At 43.9% G+C, this 15,576-nt stretch overlaps 2 long non-coding RNA genes across 2 annotated transcripts in view; both read left to right on the plus strand.

Annotated features, from left to right (window-relative positions):
• LOC144981599 (uncharacterized) overlaps window positions 1-15,576 on the plus strand; it is a 383,701-nt gene that overhangs the window by 130,423 nt on the left and 237,702 nt on the right. The gene's annotated exons all lie outside the window — the stretch shown is intronic.
• Window positions 13,237-14,813, plus strand: LOC144981602 (uncharacterized). Its single transcript, XR_013647208.1, has 3 exons — window positions 13,237-13,374; window positions 14,028-14,088; window positions 14,251-14,813. It is a non-coding gene; the product is annotated as an uncharacterized LOC144981602 (long non-coding RNA).

The raw sequence follows: 15,576 nt of genomic DNA on the forward strand, positions 1-15,576 counted from the left end.
GAATCTGTCATGGCTAGCAGGCTTAGGCAGACTCAAGTGCTGGAACCCGGAAGGACACAAGGCAGGCAGAAAGGTAAGTGGTAACTGGTTTTAATACGGCAGGGAGGATGAAACTGAGTCCCAGGTTTACTGTGGTAGACAGCGGAGGTGGTTGGAGGGTCCTGGCGGCGACAACCGTTGGATCCGAGGAGGAAAGCCAGAGGAGCGTCGGGACGTGACCAGCGAGAGGTAAGCAGCCACCAAAGGGGTCCAAACGGAGATGCGATCCTGAGACGAGGTAAAGACAGGCTAGGTTAGTCGAGGACGTAGCAAACATGCACGAGAATCGTAACTAGGCCGGAGATGCACCGTGGGAGTACAACGAACTAGCGTTGATTACAGGTCCGTGGTCTCCTTAAAAACCTGCGGCCAGACGAGGATGAGGAGGTGCAGCTGGAGGCATCAGGTGTAGCTGATGAGGGGGAGGAGTCAGCCGGGGACACCGTGACAAAATCACACGCAAAAGAGCAAGAAGAAGAGCAAAAGGTTGGACTGAGATACCAGATTTTACTGCAAATCTTCAGACATAGGCGAGCACAATCACAATATCAAGCTGTGCAACATCTTCTTTCTCTTTCGGCTTTTCCCATCAGGGGTCGCCACAGCGAATCATCCTTTTCCACCTCACTCTATCATGAACATCTTCTACCCTAACGTTAGCCAACTTCATGTCCTCTGTTAAGACATCCATATATCTCCTCTTTGGCCGTCCTCTTGCCCTCCGGCCAGGCAGCTCCATCTCCAACATCCTTCTACCAATATATCCACTATCCCTCCTCTGAACATGTCCAAACCATCTCAGTCTGGCTTCTCTGACTTTGTCGCTAACACAGGCAACATGAGCCGTCCCTCTGATGTACTCGTTCCTTATCCTGTCTAACCTGGTCACTCCTAAGGAGAACCTCAACATCTTCATCTCTGCTACCTCCATCTCAGCCTCTTGTCTCTGTCTCACTGCTACCGTCTCTAACCCATAGAGCAGAGCTGGTCTCACCACTGTCTTGTACACCTTTCCTTTGAGTCTTGCTGGCACTTTTCTGTCACACAACACTCCTGACACTTTCCTCCACCCGCTCCAACCTGCCTGCACTCGCCTCTTCACCTCTTTTCCACACTCCCCATCACACTGAACTGTTGACCCCAAGTACTTAAACTCCTGCACCTTCTTCACCTCAGCCCCCTGTAACCTAACGCTTCTACCTTGATCCCTCTCGTTCAGACACATGTATTCTGTCTTACTACGACTGACCTTCATACCTCTTCTTTCCAGAGCAAACCTCCACCTCTCTAGCTGTTCCTCCACCTGCTCTCTACTCTCACTGCAAATTACAATGTCATCCGCAAACATCATTGTCCAGGGAGATTCCTGTCTTACCTCGTCTGTCAGCCTGTCCATCAGCATAGCAAACAAAAAAGGACTCAAAGCTGATCCTTGGTGTAGTCCCACCTCCACCTTGAACTCCTCTGTCTGACCTACAGCACATCTCACCACCGTCATACTTCTCTCATACATGTCCTGAACTACTCTGACATACTTCTCTGCCACTCCAGACGACCTCATACAGTACCACAGCTCCTCCCTCGGCACCCTGTCATACGCCTTCTCTAAATCTACGAACACACAATGCAGCTCCTTCTGACCTTCTCTGTACTTTTCCATCAACATTCTCAAAGCAAAAATGGCATCAGTGGTGCTCTTACGGGGCATGAAACCATACTGCTGCTCACAGATCTCCACCTTCTTCCTAAGCCTGGCTTCCATTACTCTTTCCCACAGCTTCATTGTGTGGCTCATCAACTTTATTCCTCTATAGCTGCTGCAGTTCTGCATGTCACCCTTGTTCTTAAAGATCGGGACCAGAACGCTTCTCCTCCATTCCTCAGGCATCTTCTCACTCTCTAGAATCCTATTGAACAACCTTGTTAGAAATTCCACTGCTGTCTCTCCTAGGCACTTCCATACCTCCACAGGTACGTCATCAGGACCAACGGCCTTTCCGCTCTTCATCCTTTTCAGAGCCTTCCTAACCTCATCCTTTCCAATCTCTGCTACTTCCTGCTCCACAACAACCACATCTTCCTCCCTTCTTTCCCTGTCATTTTCCTCGTTCATCAGCTCCTCAAAATACTCCTTCCATCTTTTCTGTACACTCTCCTGGGTTGTTAGCACCTTTCCATCTCTGTCCTTAATCACCCTTATCTGTTGCACGTCCTTCCCATCTCTGTCTCTCTGTCTGGCTAGTCTGTACAAGTCCTTCTCTCCTTCCTTTGTGTCTAACCTGTCATATAGCTCATCGTAAGCTTTCTGTTTGGCCTTTGCCACCTCTCTCTTCACTCTACGCTGCGCTTCCTTGTACTCCTGTCTACCTTCCTCAGTCCTTTCTACATCCCACTTCCTTTTAGCCAACCTCTTCCTCTGGACGCATTCCTGTACTTCCTCATTCCACCACCAAGTCTCTTTACCGTCTTTCCTCTTTCCAGATGACACACCTAGCACCTTCCTACCTGTTTCCCTGATAATCTCTGCTGTAGTTTCCCAGTCCTCTGGAAGCTCATCCTGACCACCCAGGACCTGCCTCAACTTCTGCCTAAATTCCTCACAAGTTTCTTCATTCTGTAGCTTCCACCACTTGGTCTTCTTTTCTGTTTTCCCTCTCTTCTTCTTCCTGACCTCCAGAGTCATTTTACACACCACCATGCGGTGCTGTCTGGCTACACTCTCTCCTACCACCACTTTGCAGTCATTAACCTCTCTCAAATGGCCTCGTCTACATAGGATGTAGTCCACCTGAGTACTCCTACCTCCACTTCTGTATGTCACTCTATGTTCCTCTCTCTTCTGGAAGTAAGTGTTGACTACAGCCATTTCCATCCTCTTCGCAAAGTCCACCACCATCTGTCCCTCCAGATTCCTTTCCTTCACACCAAACCTGCCCATCACCTCCTCATCACCTCTGTTGCCCTCACCAACATGCCCATTAAAGTCTGCTCCAATAACAACTCTCTCTCCTCTGGGAAAACTCTCTATGACCTCATCCAACTCACTCCAGAATCTCTCCTTCACTTCTAACTCACAGCCAACCTGTGGCGCATACCCACTGACTACATTCACCATCACCCCTTCAATTTCTAACTTTAGGCTCATCATCCTGTCTGAGACTCTTTTCACCTCTAGAACACTGTTCACAAACTCCCCCTTCAGAATCACTCCTACCCCGTTTCTCTTCCTATCAACACCATGATAGAACAGTTTGTATCCTCTTCCAATACTACGTGCCTTGCTGCCCTTCCACCTTGTCTCCTGCACACACAGTACATCTACCTTCCTTCTCTCCATCATGTCTGCCAGCTCTCTGCCTTTCCCTGTCATTGTGCCAACGTTAAGAGTCCCTATTCTCAAACCTATGTTCCTGCCTTTTCCCTTCTCTCTCTGGCCACGGACCCTTCTGCCTCCCCTCTTTCTTCCACCAACAGTAGTCAAATTTCCACCGACACCCTGTAGGTTAACAGCATCGGTGGCGGTCGTTGTTAACCCGGGCCTCGACCGATCCGGTATGTCTAAAGTGTTGTGGATGATTCGCATGGTTATTTTGGCAATTTTTACGCCGGATGCCCTTCCTGACGCAACCCTCTCTATTTATCCGGGCTTGGGACCGGCACAGAAGTTACTGGCTTGCAACCCCTGTGGCTAGATCAAGCTGTGCAAAATGCATATCACAAAAGTCAGCAGAAATCACAATAAATGGTTTCCTTAAATGGGCTAAAACAATCTTATGGCGGCTTGAAGCATTTAATGAATCAAATAAATCCATTTATGCATTTGACCAATTGGATGGATCGTTTCACGTTGTTGACCAATCAGATGAGCCTTTTATGTTAGATGTTTGCCTCCTACGTCAACGACGGTCATTTGGAGTATAATTTTTAAACTGTAATGAAATGGTAATGATGTTTTTGGTTGTTTAGCTCTTTGTTTATGTACCGCAAATTATATCTTCATCGCTATATTGATCACTAATATCGCATATCACAAGTTTTGCTCATATCGTGCAGCTCTACTCCAGACTGTTACCATGACGACCACCACAGAAAAGAAATGAAGTTTTTTAAATCAAAGTAATAGATAACAAAAAGGGTATCAGTGAGTAATAAAGAGACTTTGATACATTAAATAATTTGAAGTCCCTCTGACAACAACTAAGGTTTTGATGGAAAGAATAATAAATGATTTAGCAGCAGTTACAGATACAGACTCTCAGTAACATTTACTTAAGTAACTTTAAAAAGTGTATTTCAGGACAAAATGAAATCAGGCTTTTTCAACGTCAGAGTTCATAACTGACTGAATTTGTTAGTACGTTCTTGTCTTACAGAAGATAAGATGACAGATAAAGCAGGAGAAAATCTCAAACTACATGTTTTTATTTTATTTAATTTCTCAACATTATTCTTACTATTAGAACCAAATATACAATTATGATCTTAATTGCTATCCTTTGGTTTAAAATAAACTTTTGGAACTCAGTTTTGTCCCTCAAATTTAAAAATAATAAAATGTAAAAACCTTGAAACCTGACCTCCTCTTTTTTATTTTATTTGTATTTTTTCGTAGAAAATAACTTTAAAAACTGTATTGAATAAGCGCATCCAAAACACAAAAACATGAAGGAAAATGATCAAAGCAGCTTTGAACCGCCGCCTTATTGCGTCACCATCTCATCTCCAAATCGATTGGTTGGTCTCCCGCAGGAGCGGCTGGTCACGTGACCCCGCCCCCTCCTCCTCTGCCGCTGAGAGCTCATTAAGGTGAGGGGGTCCAGGTGTGTCAGCAGCAGTGTTGCCAGATTGGGCGGGTTTCCGCCCAATTGGGCTTCTTTTGGTTATGTTGGGCGGCTAAAATTGGCATTGGGCGGGTCTATAAAATTTGGGCTGCTTTTTAAAATATTTAGCGGTTTTTTACTGTCATTATTATTATTTTTCTTATTATTTAAAATATTAATTAAAAGTATACTAATCAATATATATCTTAAAAAAAGCATGGTGAATATATGAAACATTACAGTAATCCCCCGTAATCGCGGGGGTTTAGTCCCCCCCCCCCCCCCCCCCGCGAATAACAAAAATCAGCGAATAATTGACGCTGTTTTAAAACTCCCAGAGCCTCTGCAGAGTCAGAACCCTTTTCTGCCGTTTGGGTAAAGACAGGCTAGGTTAGTCGAGGACGTAGCAAACATGCACGAGAATCGTAACTAGGCCGGAGATGCACCGTGGGAGTACAACGAACTAGCGTTGATTACAGGTCCGTGGTCTCCTTAAAAACCTGCGGCCAGACGAGGATGAGGAGGTGCAGCTGGAGGCATCAGGTGTAGCTGATGAGGGGGAGGAGTCAGCCGGGGACACCGTGACAAAATCACACGCAAAAGAGCAAGAAGAAGAGCAAAAGGTTGGACTGAGATACCAGATTTTACTGCAAATCTTCAGACATAGGCGAGCACAATCACAATATCAAGCTGTGCAACATCTTCTTTCTCTTTCGGCTTTTCCCATCAGGGGTCGCCACAGCGAATCATCCTTTTCCACCTCACTCTATCATGAACATCTTCTACCCTAACGTTAGCCAACTTCATGTCCTCTGTTAAGACATCCATATATCTCCTCTTTGGCCGTCCTCTTGCCCTCCGGCCAGGCAGCTCCATCTCCAACATCCTTCTACCAATATATCCACTATCCCTCCTCTGAACATGTCCAAACCATCTCAGTCTGGCTTCTCTGACTTTGTCGCTAACACAGGCAACATGAGCCGTCCCTCTGATGTACTCGTTCCTTATCCTGTCTAACCTGGTCACTCCTAAGGAGAACCTCAACATCTTCATCTCTGCTACCTCCATCTCAGCCTCTTGTCTCTGTCTCACTGCTACCGTCTCTAACCCATAGAGCAGAGCTGGTCTCACCACTGTCTTGTACACCTTTCCTTTGAGTCTTGCTGGCACTTTTCTGTCACACAACACTCCTGACACTTTCCTCCACCCGCTCCAACCTGCCTGCACTCGCCTCTTCACCTCTTTTCCACACTCCCCATCACACTGAACTGTTGACCCCAAGTACTTAAACTCCTGCACCTTCTTCACCTCAGCCCCCTGTAACCTAACGCTTCTACCTTGATCCCTCTCGTTCAGACACATGTATTCTGTCTTACTACGACTGACCTTCATACCTCTTCTTTCCAGAGCAAACCTCCACCTCTCTAGCTGTTCCTCCACCTGCTCTCTACTCTCACTGCAAATTACAATGTCATCCGCAAACATCATTGTCCAGGGAGATTCCTGTCTTACCTCGTCTGTCAGCCTGTCCATCAGCATAGCAAACAAAAAAGGACTCAAAGCTGATCCTTGGTGTAGTCCCACCTCCACCTTGAACTCCTCTGTCTGACCTACAGCACATCTCACCACCGTCATACTTCTCTCATACATGTCCTGAACTACTCTGACATACTTCTCTGCCACTCCAGACGACCTCATACAGTACCACAGCTCCTCCCTCGGCACCCTGTCATACGCCTTCTCTAAATCTACGAACACACAATGCAGCTCCTTCTGACCTTCTCTGTACTTTTCCATCAACATTCTCAAAGCAAAAATGGCATCAGTGGTGCTCTTACGGGGCATGAAACCATACTGCTGCTCACAGATCTCAGATCAGAACGCTTCTCCTCCATTCCTCAGGCATCTTCTCACTCTCTAGAATCCTATTGAACAACCTTGTTAGAAATTCCACTGCTGTCTCTCCTAGGCACTTCCATACCTCCACAGGTACGTCATCAGGACCAACGGCCTTTCCGCTCTTCATCCTTTTCAGAGCCTTCCTAACCTCATCCTTTCCAATCTCTGCTACTTCCTGCTCCACAACAACCACATCTTCCTCCCTTCTTTCCCTGTCATTTTCCTCGTTCATCAGCTCCTCAAAATACTCCTTCCATCTTTTCTGTACACTCTCCTGGGTTGTTAGCACCTTTCCATCTCTGTCCTTAATCACCCTTATCTGTTGCACGTCCTTCCCATCTCTGTCTCTCTGTCTGGCTAGTCTGTACAAGTCCTTCTCTCCTTCCTTTGTGTCTAACCTGTCATATAGCTCATCGTAAGCTTTCTGTTTGGCCTTTGCCACCTCTCTCTTCACTCTACGCTGCGCTTCCTTGTACTCCTGTCTACCTTCCTCAGTCCTTTCTACATCCCACTTCCTTTTAGCCAACCTCTTCCTCTGGACGCATTCCTGTACTTCCTCATTCCACCACCAAGTCTCTTTACCGTCTTTCCTCTTTCCAGATGACACACCTAGCACCTTCCTACCTGTTTCCCTGATAATCTCTGCTGTAGTTTCCCAGTCCTCTGGAAGCTCATCCTGACCACCCAGGACCTGCCTCAACTTCTGCCTAAATTCCTCACAAGTTTCTTCATTCTGTAGCTTCCACCACTTGGTCTTCTTTTCTGTTTTCCCTCTCTTCTTCTTCCTGACCTCCAGAGTCATTTTACACACCACCATGCGGTGCTGTCTGGCTACACTCTCTCCTACCACCACTTTGCAGTCATTAACCTCTCTCAAATGGCCTCGTCTACATAGGATGTAGTCCACCTGAGTACTCCTACCTCCACTTCTGTATGTCACTCTATGTTCCTCTCTCTTCTGGAAGTAAGTGTTGACTACAGCCATTTCCATCCTCTTCGCAAAGTCCACCACCATCTGTCCCTCCAGATTCCTTTCCTTCACACCAAACCTGCCCATCACCTCCTCATCACCTCTGTTGCCCTCACCAACATGCCCATTAAAGTCTGCTCCAATAACAACTCTCTCTCCTCTGGGAAAACTCTCTATGACCTCATCCAACTCACTCCAGAATCTCTCCTTCACTTCTAACTCACAGCCAACCTGTGGCGCATACCCACTGACTACATTCACCATCACCCCTTCAATTTCTAACTTTAGGCTCATCATCCTGTCTGAGACTCTTTTCACCTCTAGAACACTGTTCACAAACTCCCCCTTCAGAATCACTCCTACCCCGTTTCTCTTCCTATCAACACCATGATAGAACAGTTTGTATCCTCTTCCAATACTACGTGCCTTGCTGCCCTTCCACCTTGTCTCCTGCACACACAGTACATCTACCTTCCTTCTCTCCATCATGTCTGCCAGCTCTCTGCCTTTCCCTGTCATTGTGCCAACGTTAAGAGTCCCTATTCTCAAACCTATGTTCCTGCCTTTTCCCTTCTCTCTCTGGCCACGGACCCTTCTGCCTCCCCTCTTTCTTCCACCAACAGTAGTCAAATTTCCACCGACACCCTGTAGGTTAACAGCATCGGTGGCGGTCGTTGTTAACCCGGGCCTCGACCGATCCGGTATGTCTAAAGTGTTGTGGATGATTCGCATGGTTATTTTGGCAATTTTTACGCCGGATGCCCTTCCTGACGCAACCCTCTCTATTTATCCGGGCTTGGGACCGGCACAGAAGTTACTGGCTTGCAACCCCTGTGGCTAGATCAAGCTGTGCAAAATGCATATCACAAAAGTCAGCAGAAATCACAATAAATGGTTTCCTTAAATGGGCTAAAACAATCTTATGGCGGCTTGAAGCATTTAATGAATCAAATAAATCCATTTATGCATTTGACCAATTGGATGGATCGTTTCACGTTGTTGACCAATCAGATGAGCCTTTTATGTTAGATGTTTGCCTCCTACGTCAACGACGGTCATTTGGAGTATAATTTTTAAACTGTAATGAAATGGTAATGATGTTTTTGGTTGTTTAGCTCTTTGTTTATGTACCGCAAATTATATCTTCATCGCTATATTGATCACTAATATCGCATATCACAAGTTTTGCTCATATCGTGCAGCTCTACTCCAGACTGTTACCATGACGACCACCACAGAAAAGAAATGAAGTTTTTTAAATCAAAGTAATAGATAACAAAAAGGGTATCAGTGAGTAATAAAGAGACTTTGATACATTAAATAATTTGAAGTCCCTCTGACAACAACTAAGGTTTTGATGGAAAGAATAATAAATGATTTAGCAGCAGTTACAGATACAGACTCTCAGTAACATTTACTTAAGTAACTTTAAAAAGTGTATTTCAGGACAAAATGAAATCAGGCTTTTTCAACGTCAGAGTTCATAACTGACTGAATTTGTTAGTACGTTCTTGTCTTACAGAAGATAAGATGACAGATAAAGCAGGAGAAAATCTCAAACTACATGTTTTTATTTTATTTAATTTCTCAACATTATTCTTACTATTAGAACCAAATATACAATTATGATCTTAATTGCTATCCTTTGGTTTAAAATAAACTTTTGGAACTCAGTTTTGTCCCTCAAATTTAAAAATAATAAAATGTAAAAACCTTGAAACCTGACCTCCTCTTTTTTATTTTATTTGTATTTTTTCGTAGAAAATAACTTTAAAAACTGTATTGAATAAGCGCATCCAAAACACAAAAACATGAAGGAAAATGATCAAAGCAGCTTTGAACCGCCGCCTTATTGCGTCACCATCTCATCTCCAAATCGATTGGTTGGTCTCCCGCAGGAGCGGCTGGTCACGTGACCCCGCCCCCTCCTCCTCTGCCGCTGAGAGCTCATTAAGGTGAGGGGGTCCAGGTGTGTCAGCAGCAGTGTTGCCAGATTGGGCGGGTTTCCGCCCAATTGGGCTTCTTTTGGTTATGTTGGGCGGCTAAAATTGGCATTGGGCGGGTCTATAAAATTTGGGCTGCTTTTTAAAATATTTAGCGGTTTTTTACTGTCATTATTATTATTTTTCTTATTATTTAAAATATTAATTAAAAGTATACTAATCAATATATATCTTAAAAAAAGCATGGTGAATATATGAAACATTACAGTAATCCCCCGTAATCGCGGGGGTTTAGTCCCCCCCCCCCCCCCCCCCCGCGAATAACAAAAATCAGCGAATAATTGACGCTGTTTTAAAACTCCCAGAGCCTCTGCAGAGTCAGAACCCTTTTCTGCCGTTTGGGTTCATTTCCAGAAGCCTTAGATGATGCAGGGCTTTTATTGGCTTTTATTAACCTTGTCAGAATGGTTACAGCTCGAACAAAAATAGCGCAGCCTGCTCATACACTCAGCCGGAGGAGAACGTTCAGCCAACGCGCACCCAGGTAGGCCCCGCCCCCTCTAATCCACCAGTCATCACCAGCCTACCGCTGATTGACATACGCTGTGGTCCAGCACCTGGCAGTGGCAGAAAGAGGGGGGCGCCGGCTGCCCGCAGCTCTGTCCAACGGTCGTTTACTTTATTGTTATAAGCGCCAAAACAACGTGAAAAGGTTAAACTAAGTCACTGAGGTAGGCCTTTACTGGTGATAGCATCATGCCGAAGTGGGGAAAATACAAAAAACTTTACAGAAAGGAATGGGAGACTTATCCGGAACTAAAATGCTGGATTGCCCCTGTGCCAGAGGATGACTCCAAAGCTCGTTGCAAGTATTGTAAAGTGGAAATTCGAGCGCAACTTCATGATTTGAAAGAACATGGCGCCACAAGAAAACACAAGTCTCATGTGCCAGGCCCAAGTGTTAAGTCGTTTGCTGTACCAACGGGGTCTGCTGCTGGTCAAAAGACAATACAAGATGACCAAAAACGTCGTGAATTGAGGATTGCGACGTATGTGGCTTGTCATACATCCATCAACGCAGTTGATGACTTGTCAGATATTATTCAAGATGAAGTCGGGGCATTCAAAATGCACAGGACGAAGTGCACTGCAGTAATAAAGTCTGTTCTGGCGCCACATTTTAGAGAAGAGCTACGTGAAGATATTGGTGAGTCTCCATATTCACTGTATCTTGACGAGACCACTGACATATCAGTAAACAAGCTCCTATGTATCTGTGTTAAGTACCGATCAATGAAGCACCACAAGTTTGTCAGCACATATCTCGGACTTGTGGACCTCTTGGACTGTAACGCAAATGGAATAGCAGATGCAGTTGTTGCTTTTCTAAGAGATTATGGCCTGGATCTCAAAAACTTGGTGGGGATCGCGACAGATGGAGCGAGTGTTATGGTAGGAAAAAAACACTCAGTTTTTACGCTCCTCAAGGAATTAAACCCAAGTCTACAGCTTATCCGCTGCGTGTGCCATTCTTTGGATATTGTAGCTAACAAAGCTATGCAACTTCTCCCAAGCAATCTGGAGTACATGATTCGCGAAACCTATAACTGGTTTGCTCACTCAGCAAAGCGTCAGGGTGATTATAAAGCGGTTTACGAAACCCTAAATGACGGCGGCAGCCCGTTAAAGTTTATATCCCCCAGCTCCACTCGCTGGTTAGTGATCTCTGACTGTATTGAAAGAATTCTGGACCAAGAGGATGTGCTTAAAATCCATTTTAGTTTAGTATCGGATGCAGAGCACTGCTATTCCGCAAGGATTTTAAAAGAAATGTACAGTGATAAAGCGAATATTCTGTACATGCACTTTCTTCGCCCTGTCCTTAAAGAAATCAAAACAGTAAATAAATACTTCCAGCTGGAAACTGGAGACACGCTGAGTGTATTTAGAGACCTTGATAGACTGTATATGTCTACTCTGAGAAGGATTGTTAAGCCCAGCGTCTTGCGTATGAACAATGATGTGCGACTGCGAGAGCTTGATCTTAAATCGCAGAATATTTACCTCAACCATCAAGATGCTGATCTGGGTACCACATTCCAAGAGCTGCTGGAGGCCAGCCCACTTGCCCCAGAACAGAAAGAGACCATCTCAGCACGGTGCTTTGCTTTCTTTAAAGAAGTTCTGGCTCAATATCAAATGCGCCTGCCTGCTTCGATGGAGATGCTGCGCAAACTAGAGCTGCTTTCCCCCAAAACAGTGATGTCCACTATAAACAGACCTCGAATCACAGAACTACAGGCAGATTTTTTTTCATGTCCTCAAGACGTCTTAGAGAGCCAGTGGAGAAACGTGGGATTAGCCGGATTTTCAAGCGAACAATCAATTGATGCTTTTTGGCTTGAAGTCGAAGAATTCAAAGATGCTGGGGGAAATAACTGTTTTAAAGAACTTTCCCTGGGTGCAATTAGATTGCTCACCCTACCCATCTCTAACGCTCACGTTGAGAGGGCATTTTCCCAAGTGACACTGCTTAAAGATGACACGAGGAATCGAATGGGTCTGGCGCTTCTCTCAAGTCTCATGGATGTGCGCTCTGGCCTGAGCAGGAACGGGTGGACATCAGCCAGCTTCAAACCTCCACAGCAATTGTTGCGGGGGTTTGATTCCTCCATGTATTAGCCATATTTGGCTTTTATTGACTGTACACAGTAATTAGTGTTCAACGTTCTTCAGTTCAAGAAAAAAGTAATACATTGAAAAGGTATATGTTTTCTTAAAGCTGCACTTGAGTGACTAATTAGTCTTATTTTTTTTATTTTCTGTTCACACGAAAGCTTGTTTCATTCTCTATATATTTAGCAATTGTTGCGGGGGGTTGATTCCTTCATGTTTGGCATTTATTGACTGTTATTAGTGTTCAACGTTCTTCAGTTCAAAAAAAGAGTAATAAACATTGAAAAGGTAAAATCTCTAAAAGCTGCATTAGTGACTAAATAGTCTTTTTTATTTATTTAATTTGTTTATTTATTTTTTGCTCATACAAAAGCTTGTTTCATTCTTTATATATTTAGCAATTGTTGCGGGGGGTTGATTCCTCCGTGTATTAGCCATATTTGGCATTTATTGACTGTTATTAGTGTTAAACGTTTTCAGTTAAAAAAATAAAGTAATACACATTGAAAAACTCCATTTGAGTGACTAAAGAGTTTTATTTATTTTTATTTTTACACTGAAGTTTTACACTGAAGTTTCATTCTTTAAATATTGTTGCATAACAAAGTTATGCAAGTTCTCCCAAGCCATCTAGAGTACACGATACGAGAAACCTATAACTGGATTTTCTGTACTTATTTTATAAAAAACATTTATTATAACAGACTTATTATACAATAATTTATTATTATTGCGTCATTTTTTATTAGGCTACGGCTATACTTTTACGTTCAACATTAGGTTTTTGCTAGGTTGAAATTTGGGCTGGTTTTTATTGAGGTGGGCGGGTTTTACGATGAGTTTGGGCTGGAAACTGTCACTCAGATCTGGCAACACTGGTCAGCAGTGTTCGGTTCGGTTCTGCGGGACGCGGCGGAGCTGCAGGTCAGTGGTTCTTCATTCTTCTCGGGTTGTTGGTGAAAATCCGGAACTTTGGGGAGAAATGTGACGTTTCTGTTCTGGAGCTGCTGGGAGAACTTCAGAGAAGGTTCGGTTCCGGAAAGACCTCGTTCCTGAAAACAGTTTTCTTTTTGCTCTAAATCTTATTTCAAATCACTATCAGGCTTTTTATTAATAAATCTTTTAAATTTTAAAGGTGTAGTTTAATAAACTCTGTGCTTCATATATTCTTTAATATCTTTTCTGCTGGATTTTGTGAACAGCTGTTAAATTTTTGGATTCTCCAGATTCTAATTTAAACGGATTCTCTGCTGAAATACTCTAAATATTACATCATCATCAGCAAAACTGTAAATCTAACAGCATCATTGAGAGTAAAGATGTCAGAATGTTAACAATATTTGGCTTCACTTTACATTTGTGGGACGAAATGCTTTAAAACATCAATACTTGAAATAAAATTATAAAAAGAAATGAGAGCTGAAAATAAAAAACTGCAGCTGTTCCAGATAAATATTACTTTTCATGTAGTAACAGTTTAACGGTTTATTTCTTTCATTTTTAGTAATTGAAAAACCTATTTTTTATTTTACACTTTTCATAAAAACGTTCATCATTCTAGTTTATTTTTTCCTTTTTATTAACTGAATTCAAACTTTCAATGTTTTCTTCAAATCTGGTTTTTGCTGATCCTGATTCTAAAGCAGAGCCTGACTGCAGCTGTACTCTCATCTTTCCCAGAATTCCTTGCTGGAAGAGCGGCGCCTGTTCTGGAAAAGGAGAAGTGGAACCAAACAAAGAGGTAACCATTTCAGCCGTCTGTCCGCTTGAAGCCCTGGAAGCCGGCCAATCACGGAGGCTTTAGGATGGCGGCGCCATCAGCGCTTTGACTCTAAATGTCTGCTTGTAGTTTATTCCTCCAGAGCCCATTTCTAAAACTCTTTTCTTCTCTTCTTCTCCTCAGGAAGATCTCCAACCAGTAAGTCCTTCTTTTCTTGGTTTGGCCGCCGCGCCGCTCTTTTCCTCTGTCTCTAAGCTGGCGTTGAAGGTGACTTCCTGTGTTGTTGGACGCTCTGCTGAGTGTTTCTGTCCCAGTGAGGATGGAAGTGGTGCTTTCAGGATCTTTCCCGCTGAAATGTGTTTTGGTGCCAAAACCTTCCCAGATCATCAAGTTCTGCCTGAACTTCTAGGTTCCGTCCTCCTTCCACTGACTTCCTAAATATTTCTTAGTGGCAAATCAACTAGAATCTGGTCCAGAAGCTGCAGTGTGTCTCCCACTTCTGGGCTTCCTCAGAACAATCTGTAGTTTGTTTTTGAGCTCAGAATCATTTCAAATGTTCGGCCATTTTGGAAACTTCATTTCTGTACGGATCTTCCAGACGGTAAGTCAGTTTTAATGCACACACCCACATTTTACCATCGGAGTCCTCTAAAGGTAGGTCGTCCAGCTCTTAGCTGCTGAGTCTTTCCTTCTGGGCGCCGTGTCGCCCCTCTTTACACTCTTTGTTTCTTTTTGCCTCCATGAAACCCCGACGATCACTTGGAGGTTTTTTAAATTTGTTTTCATGATGCATCTACTGTGTTTTGATGCGGTTCCACTAAGCTCCTCCTCCTCTGTGGTAAAGTCACCTTCAACGCCGTTTCCTGTTTAGTGGAGGTTCAGCGTCAGGCTTTAGTGTTGGAGGTTTGGAAGAGTCCGGTCTGGTCAGGATCAGTGTAGTTCCTGAATGATCCTGATGAACTCCTGGAGGTCTGTAGTTTGATGGCCGTCCTCTGACCTGCAGCGGCTCTCAGGTCTAGCAGAGGTTGTGGGTCTGGAGCTGAATCAGTAGGTTGTTGGTTTGACTCTGTGGTCTGGAGGTCAATCAGGGTCAGAATCTCCTTTTCTGCTTCTTCCACTGTGATTGGATCGGTCTGTGCCGTTTTTTTCCAGGTAGAGCTGCAACAGGTAAGAACCATTTTTATCTTTGTTTCCGTGCGCTCGGCCTTCCCGCTGTGGTTGGTTTATTTCAAGCAGATCTATAGATCTATATATGTATAGATATCTATATATAGATGGATCTATAAATCAGTATGGAATGTCTATTGATTCTCAAACATTCTTACATCCTTTAAAATAGTATGAACACACCTCATCTCATCAGTTTGTCTTTTGTTAACGTGCTGGTTTAGAAAACTACATTTCTGTGATGGTTCAGTCCAGTTTGGACTGTTTGAAACAGGGTTTGGTTGTGATAAATGCTTTTGGTTCTTGGTCTGGTTCTGGTTTTCTTTGAACTAGTTTGATTTA

Source organism: Oryzias latipes, chromosome 13 (genome assembly GCF_053564925.1).
Source record: "Oryzias latipes strain Hd-rR chromosome 13, Olatipes_Hd-rR_3.1".
Classification (NCBI taxonomy): domain Eukaryota; kingdom Metazoa; phylum Chordata; class Actinopteri; order Beloniformes; family Adrianichthyidae; genus Oryzias; species Oryzias latipes.